We start from the raw sequence: 9388 nt of genomic DNA, 5'->3' as shown, positions 1-9388 counted from the left end.
GTCGCTGCCAGCTTCTAGGGTTAATTTAGTTAAAAATACCTTTAATGGCATATGGGGTAATTATGATCAGTTCCTGACCCATAGTAATCTTATCTGCATCCTTAACCAGCAACAAGGTGGCCACCACAATGTACAGGCAGGCTGGCCATCCTTGAGGTACTGGGTCCAGCTTTTTGGACAGATAGTTTACTCGTGTTTTTCAAGTGCCTAGAGTTTGAGTCAGAACCCCTTTAGCTATGTCTTTGTTTTCATCTACATACAGGTAGAAAAGCTTGTAGATGTCTGGTAGGGCCAGTGCTGGGGCTTTAAGGAGTGTCTCCTTGAGCCGGTGGAAGGCTCTGTCCATCTATGCAGTCCAGTCCAAGGCATTTTCCTACCCCCTTGTGGCCTCATATAGAGGCTTAGAAATTTCTGTGGTTCCTGGCTCCCAGAGTCTACAGAATTCCACTGATCCCAAGAACTCACAAACTTGTCGACAAGTTTTGGGAGTGGGAAAACTGAGGATCATGTCTTTCCAGGCCTGAGGCAGCAGGGGTTGCCCCCCTACCCCCATGCTTGAGTATGTACCCTAGGTTCATTATCTCCCTTTGGCAGAGCTGTGCCTTTTTCCACAGACACTCGATATCCCATCTGGTCCAATTCTCTGAGCAAGGCACCAATCACCAAAAGACAGGTTTCTTCATCTGGGGCAGCTATAAGCAGGTCATCAACATACTATAGGAGGATTGTTTGGGGTGTGCCTGCTGGTAATCACCCAAATCTTCATGGGGTGCTTCATCAAAGATGGTGGGCGAGTTTTTAAACACTTGTGGTAGCCTAGTCCAGGTCAGATGTCCATTGAAACCACACTCCTGGTCACTCCATTCAAAGGCAAACTAGCTGAAGCCAGTGGCAGGCTGAAGAAAGCATATTTGAAATCTTACACTACATAGACATCCTGCTCAGGTGGCAAGCTACTCAGCAGGGTGTATGGATTGGGCATTGTGGGGTGAATGTTTTTTAGCCTTTTATTAGGTTTCCTTAAGTCCTGCACAGGCCATTCATTCCTGTAAAAGATGGTTAGCCTTCCTGGCTGTACTGTTAAACCCAGGTTGTCAGCCAGGCATCGGAAATCCTTGAAGTGTGACTGGATTCGGTCCAGTGGGGTGGAAATCACCACCTGTCCCATGGTGTCTCACAGGAAAGTAGAAAAGGATAAACACGACACACACAGACACGGAAACAAACCTCCCAGGGAGTGAAAAAGAAAACAAAATGATGCTAAAGGCAGCTTATCCCATAAATGGGCTCCTCAGATGGCCATGACCTGACAGTATTTATCAAAACTAGAGTCAGACTGGAGCTCTCTGGCTCCAACAGATGGGGGTGCAGAGCATCCTCAGAAACCCCTGGCCTGGAGGTAATAATTGGTGGGTCTGCCTAACCTTCATGGGCCTCCAGATTGTGTCTGCACACCAGATCTCCCAGTAAAACAAGGAACAGAGCCAAACAAAAGCATATACTACAGAGGGGCACCCCAAAATCGCTGATCAGCAAAGAATCAATTGTTCCCCTAGAGACTCTCCATTATCGAGTCTGTGGTATCTCCAACTATCCCAAGATGAACCCTCCAAATGTATGGGTCTGAGAATAACTGAAGAAAGACCTCTGACTCAAATATTATGTAAAAGCAAAGAGTGTTTATTCTGCAGAAACAGCCAGCATGTGGAGACCAACCATTTATATAAAATGGTTACCCTGAAGTAAGAACTGATGATTCTCCCAATTTCACTTATGTCTGTTGTGATGTCTCCTTTTTCATTTTGAATTTTGTTAATTTGAAGCACTCTTTTTTTTTTTTTTTTTTGCTTGATTAAATTGGCCAGGGGTTTGTCAATCTTGTTTATTTTTTCAAAGAACCAACTTCTTGATTCATCAATTTTATTAATTGTTTTCTTAGTTTTGAATTCATTAATTTCTGCTCTAATCTTAATTATCTCTTTTCATCTGGTGTTTTATGAGTTGGATTATTCTTGCTTTTCTAGTGACTTTAGGTGGATGGTTAGGCTAATGATTTGGAATTTTTCTCTCTCTTTTTTTTTTTTTTTTTTTAAATGAAAGAGGCAGAATGGGTGTGCCAGGGCCTCGGGCCACTGCAAAGAAACTCCAGACGTATGCGCCCCCTTGTGCATCTGGATAACGTGGGTCCTGGAGTATAGAGCCTCGAACCGGGGTCCTGAGGCTTTATGGGCAAGTGCTTAACCTCCAAGCCATCTCTCCAGCCCTCTCTATCTTTCTTATGAAGGCATTTAATGGTATGAATTTTCATCTGAGGACTGCCTTCATTGTGTCCCATAAGTTTTGGTATGATGTGTCCTCATTGTCATTCATTTCTAGAAATTTCTCTGTTTCATTTTTTATTTCATCCACTACCCAATTATTGTTTAAAAGTGTGATGTTTAGTTTCTAGGAGCCAATGGGACTTTTGGTGGGTGTTTTGTTGTTAACTTCTATCAATATAGCATTGTGATATGATAGCATGCAGGGGATTATGTCAATCTTCCTGAATATATGGAGGCAGGCTTTGAGAAGTTTCTGTGAGCTGCTGAGCAGAATGTGTAGTCCATGGATTTTAAGTGGAATGTTCTTTAGATATCTGTTATGTCTAAATGTTCTATTTTTGGTTTGAAGCCTATTTTATCTGATATTAATATGGCTATGCATGCTTGTTTCTTATTTCCATTTGCTTGGAATATCATTTTCCACCCTTTCACCCTGAGGAGATGTCTGTCTTTAGTGGTGAGGTGAGTTCCTTATAGACAACAGGTTGAGGGGTCTAATTTTCTGATCCATCTTATTAGCTTGTGTTTATTGATGGGTGAATTAAGGCCATTGATATTTAGGGTGATGACTGTGAGGTTTGATTTGATCTCTGCGGTATTATGTTGGTTTAAGTGGTTTGGTGTTTTCAAGGACTATGAAGTTTTTCGTGTCTTCTCTGAGTTAGGTTAATGGGATCTTCTTCTTGTAAGTACTTGACGTTGATTATTTGTTTCTTTTGTGTGGAGAATTTCTTGAAATACTCTCTGTAGATTTGGTTTTGTGTTCACATAGTTGTAAAGTTGAGTTTTGTCATGGAAGGCTCTTTTTCTTTCACCATCTATTATGAGGGATACTTTTGCTGGGTAGAGTAGTCTACGTTGGAAGCCATAGGCTCTTAGGGTTTGCAGTGCTCCATTCCAGGCCCTTCTGGCTTTCAGGGTTTCCATGGAGAAGTCTGAAGTGATTCTGATGGGGTCACCTTTAAATGTGATGTGTTGTTTTTCCTTAGCTGCTTTTAGGACTTTCTCTTTGATATCAATATTTAGAGTCTTAATGACAGTATGTCTTGGAGAAGTGCTTCTTTGGTTCAATCTGTTTGGAGTTCTATTAGCTTCTTGTATCTTGATGCCCCCCCCCTTTTTTTGAGAGAAAATGAGAAAGTTTTCTTTGATTATTTTGTTGAAAAAAAATTCTCCATACCTTTGGTTTGAATTTCTTCCCCTCTTGTATTCCCATGATCCAAATGTTGGGATGTTTGAGGATATTCCATGTTTCCCTCATGTTATGTTCACAGAAAAATTTGAACTTACTAAAACTTTTGCACTCTTTAACTGTTTCTTTTGTTTTGTCATCAAGATCTGAGTTTCTATCTTCCACATGGCTGACTCTGCTCTTAAAAGCCTCTAAGGAGTTTTGGGCTTATTCAATTAGGTTTGCATTTTCTGCTACTTTTCCATGTATGGTTTCCATCCCTCTTTCAAGTTCCCTTTTCAAATCATTTTCTGATTTTCTTGATGCTTCTTGGAATTCTTCTTTGAATTTATTTATGTTTCCATTTAGCATAGCCAGCTGGTTTTTTAGGTCCTCTTTCTTTTCACTTTGCATTATATCCTTTAACTGTGTTTGGACCCCTTCTGTTTTCTTCTCTATTAGGTCTAGTCTAGTGATGGCAGTGTCCCCATGATTTTTAGTTATTTGCTGCTTTTGTGTAAGTTCTAAACCAATAGCTTCATCAGGGTTTTATGAGAAATAACTTCATTTTGGATTTCTGATCCTATTGCCTCGTCTATCTTTTGATTAGCCTTCCATGGTAGGACTGGGATGCCTTATTGGAATTACTTGCCTTTTTTTTTTTTTTTTTTTTTTTTTTTTTTTGGTTATAGTCCAGAGGTATTGCAGGAAAAAACCCTTTGTGGGTTTTTTCCCAGTTTTGTCTGCCTTTCCAGGAAACTGAGACTTAGGCCTAGCTGTAAAATGGAGCAAATTTGATCCTCTGGTAATGCCAGCATTGGTAGCAACAAACTTAAAGATTCTCCTGGCTCTCTCCCATAGCCATAGGCATGTTGAGATGGCAGATGCAACCCCAGTAGCATCAATTTGATTCCCTCTTAATGTGGATGCTGGGAAGGGTCAAACTTGGTTTCAGAGCCTTGAAAGTTTCTTAATTCTAACCACTGAATGATGATCTCAACCCAAATATGTATACTTATAGTAGCAATGATTTGGCTTAAGAGTAAAATCTAAAAACAAACTGAACATTGAATAAGGTCTATGGAATTTACCTTTCCAAATTATCTAACATTTTTGAGAATTATTCTAGGTTGAGAATTTGGAGGGTTGCTTTATTGCTTTGCACCAACTTTTCAGAAACCATTTATGGAATAACTCCCTCAGGAAAGTTTGTTTTTCTTCATTTACAACCCCTACCCATGGTTCTTCATTCATGAGCTGCACAAATCCCACTGTAGAACCAGACTTTGCTTTCTTGCAGCATTCTTTGACAAATATATTCTCTTAACTTTTATTTTATCTGTTGTGTGAGTACAAGATTATTTTCATATTTGTCAGAGAGTCCCTGTGGTAAAGGAATCAACCTTCATCTTCAGTATGTTTAATTTTAATTTTAACATATAGTAGAAATATATCTTATTTTTAATAATATCACTGGCCCTTACAGAAAATTTATTTCTTCTCTGAAGTTCTTCTTGAAGGTTTTTTGTGTATTCCATGCATGCTTATAATTAAATCCATTCTTACAAATTTATTATTTGAATGATTTGCAATTAAAAATAAGGTATTCCAGTCCCTCTTTAGGATTTCTGTTTATATTCCCAGAATCTCATTAACCTATTCCCCAGTAGTGCTTGGTATTGAAAATGAATTTTGATTTTGCCATTCTCAGGACTTGGTATGTGTCCAACATTACTTGTCAGTACAAACGATCACATTTCCTTGCTGGCTTATTTACATTCATATCTTCACCCAGAAATATCTTCTAAAAGGGATATTTGATAAGGAAATACATTGAATTTTAATTCAAGTGATCTTTTTTATCAACCCTAAAAATTTAGAAGAAAATTAGAATAATGAAATTTAGATTTTCTTTATGCATACACCAAAGGGCAAGTTAAAACCTGTCCACAAAAGAAAAAATCAATACAGGTGTCACTCTGATAATACATGTACCTAATTTTGGAAGCCCTATTTTACATTATGTTGCATATGTATGATGTACACTGATGGGACACAACATATAACTAAATGCAGCTAATAGAAGGAAAGAGTTTAGTATAGCATACATTCTTGAGTGGAAACTTCTTTATGTCAGAAAAAAGTTGATAGAGCAGAGGCTAGACATCACTCCTTGCCTCAGCAGGTGGAAGATAGCAACAAGATTGAGCTAGGGGCACATAAACCTCAAGGCTCACCCTCAAGAATGTACCACCTTCAGTAAGACTCCATCTCCCCAACTTCCACCAGCAAGGAACCAAACACTTTAACTACATGAGCTTATGTGGGAACATTTGATTCAAAGTATTATAATCTTCAATTTTATTTTGAGTACAAAAATGAAACTAATAAAAGAATAAGTTTCAACAAGAACATGATGAAGATTCATATGTGTCTTTTACTGGAAACAATAAAATATGTGGTATCATATACATTATCAGTAAATGACTACAATGAGACAAGCACATTATTATGGTGTGCATTGCACTTTAGAAGTGGCATGTCTTCCAGAAGAACTGTTGTTAAAATTTGGTAATTTTTTTTTTTTTGGAAGGTGGCATAATCTTTAAGAGGTAGGCCTAGTGAGAAATAATAATATGGGCTATGGTTTTAAAGAGATGGAGCACTAGTCTCTTTCTCCCTGTTTATTTTTTTTAAATTTTTTGTTTATTTTTATTTATGTATTTGAGAGCCACAGAGAGAGAGAGAGAGAGAGAGAGAGAGAGAGAGAGGGAGGGAGGGAGAGAGAGAGAGAGGGGCAGAGAGTGAGGAGAGAATGGGCTTGCCAGGGCTTCCAGCCACTGCAAACAAACTCCAGATGCTTGTGCCCACTTGTGCATCTGGCTAACATGGGTCCTGGGAAATCGAGCCTTGTACCAGGGTCCTTAACTTAGGCTTCACAATTAAGTGTTTAACCGCTAAACCATTTCTCCAGCCCTTGTTTATTGTTTTTATTCCTTGATTTCATAAGCAATCTCTCTCTCTCTCTGTGTCTCTCTCTCTCTATCAAATACATGAACACAGTACAACTACCACTGCCAACATGATGGACTGCTTAGCCAGGGTCCTAAAAGAAACAGAGCCAAGACATCATAGACTGAATTCTCTAAAACAGACAAATAAACTCCTTATTTTTATGAGTTGATGACATCAGTTATTTGTTATAGCAACAGGAATTTGACTAATACATATGTGTTTAGTTGTATATACTTAAAATAGGAAGACTACTTCAAATAGTCTGCAAGTTCATACTGGATGAGGCATAAAGAACAAGTTAAGGAATGGAGAGAGAGATGGGATAACTATCATTTGGAATATTTTTGCTCTATTAATAATTTAAGACTTTTTTGGAAGGTTTCAGTATTCCTTTTGGCCTTTATCCATTATATAGATGGCTTTTCTAGTTTGAAATAAATAAGTTTCTCCTCCATCAATTGGAGAGAGACAATTGGATAGAGAATGGAATGAGAGTGGTACAAATGCTTTATTAAAGGAAAATGAGAAATTTCATATAACTTATATTCCATTTCATTCTTTAGATCATTGTGTGCATTAGACAGAGATGAATCTTGAGGAAATTGATTAAGACTCTTGGGTGCCACAGAGGAAGGAGAGCTACTCTGTCTGCCTTAAAATCAGCAGATGTAGGTGTGATTAGAGGTGGTGAGAAAAATTATAATTGTTGTTTTAAAGATAAAAATGGTGAAGTAAAAATCAGGAAATAGAGAAAGTACAGAAATGAAAGACACCAAAGATTTTGATTCACTTTATAAGAGAGTTGTGAGATTGATTAGAGGTTCAAAATGGCAAAAGATATTATGTTTAAAGGGATTTATGCTCATAAAACAAAGTTGGCCTGGTTAGCACAATTTTTAATAATTGGTAGTGTAGGAATACAAAGGAGGAATCATGGGGGAAAGAAGATAAAGACATCATGTTTTTAAAAAATTGAGTAGAATTTCTAAAGAATAACATTAATGCTTAGATTCCAGTTGATAACCAGCTAAAATAATAGATCAAATGCTAAGGTCAATTCCATACTAAAAAGTTTACAGAGATAATCTTATGAAACCTAAGAGCTACACAGGCTGAACAGGGAGGAAGAGAAGGAGTTACAGAACACAGACAGGCATGTTGTGAAAAGGTCTCATGTTATAAGTGAAGGAGAGAAGAAGCCTGATAGGATACTTTTACTCTATTTTATTGATAAATTTCATACATGTATATAATGTATTTTCTTCATAATTCATTCATTTTCTTCCTTGTCCTTTCTCTATGATCCCTTTCCACTGAACAACCCCCTTGTTTTTCCAGTTTGTGCCTCTTCTACTTTAATGCCTTAGGCCATTCTAGTGTGAAATGATTTTTGGGACTGATAAGTTTGTATAACAGTAGGATGATGGATATTAAATAGGTATGTAGAGTACATGGGGATTAAGTTTTGTAGAAAATCACCTGTAACAGGGAGAAATAGAACAGGTATATAACAACAAAGGGGGATGGTATCAGTTATTATAGGATAAAGATATTGATGATGGTCATGTTAATAACATGTTTATCATCTAGTTAATGACATCTTCATCATCCTCTTGTTTTTGAATTTTTGTTTGCTCCTTTCAATAAGCCCAGAAAACCACTACATCAAGCTAAAAATTATCATTACCATCCATCACCACCTCCTTAAAACCTGTAAAATAGATTTATAGCATCCACAAAAAGCACAGGGCATATATATCTGTACACACACATCCTCCACATACAATCATATACTGCATTTGCCCTACTCACACCTAAAGATCATAGTTTACAGTCTAAATAAATCTATTCAAATTACATTTCTTCAAAGTTACCTCTGAATAACTTGAGGATAAGACGATTCATGTCTAATTTCAGAAAGCATTAAATTCAGAGCTAACTTTATAACAGAATACTTAAATTTATTTATTCACAAATAGGCCAATATTACACTGAATCAACCTGATTGCTTTGAAATAATGAATTCATTTGGGTAAATTAAATTAACCAACAGTTTTCTAATTCTGGAGGACTATGTATGGGATACTAAGCCACTATATCAGGTTCAGGGCCAGTATGTTTATGGATTACTGCACTACTTAAGTAAAGGAAGGATAACATTCCTTTAATGTCATCACATAGCGATAAGAGTCAGTCATTAAACCAAGAATGATTTATATTAAGAAAATAGAAGAGTTTATCAAAGAGAATAAAACATTTGCAGTTATACATTTGTAAACTTTTCATAAGATTTTAGAGTGTCACCTCAGGTATGTTAAAAGGACTTTAAATTTAAAATTTAAAATAAGATTTAGAAAGGCATGGTTCAAGTTTCTCAAGTAACAGAAAAATCCCACACAGAGAATTGGAAACTAAATGTCATATTCATATATAGTACAATTTGTACTAGGATCAGATTATGCACTTTAAAGATAAAGGTGTGAAAAAACATCTCTGCAAGTTCATATTTCTGGCAGACAATGGGGATCCCGAGTGGACAGACCAATATGTAGAATGAACAACACAGATTTCAGGGGAGGATAAAGATTTGACAATGTTCCAAGACATTGTCATAATGATAGAGAAAATAGGGCTAAAGAGATAGCTCACTTAGTAATGTACTTGCCTTGCAAGCAAAACTAAACTTCAGTTGTCAAAGTCCGCTTAAAAAGCCAAGTATGATGTGCTTATAATCCCAACTCTGTAGAGCCAGGCAGTCTAGCCTAATCATTGCGTTTCAGGCCAATGAGAGAAGCTGTCTCAAAGGAGCTGGCAGTGTTTCTGAAAGTGACACCTGATGTTGCTCTCTGTCCTCCAACACACACACACACACAAAGGGCAT

Source organism: Jaculus jaculus, chromosome 12 (assembly GCF_020740685.1).
Source record: "Jaculus jaculus isolate mJacJac1 chromosome 12, mJacJac1.mat.Y.cur, whole genome shotgun sequence".
NCBI lineage: Eukaryota > Metazoa > Chordata > Mammalia > Rodentia > Dipodidae > Jaculus > Jaculus jaculus.
This window is presented reverse-complemented; position numbering follows the sequence as displayed.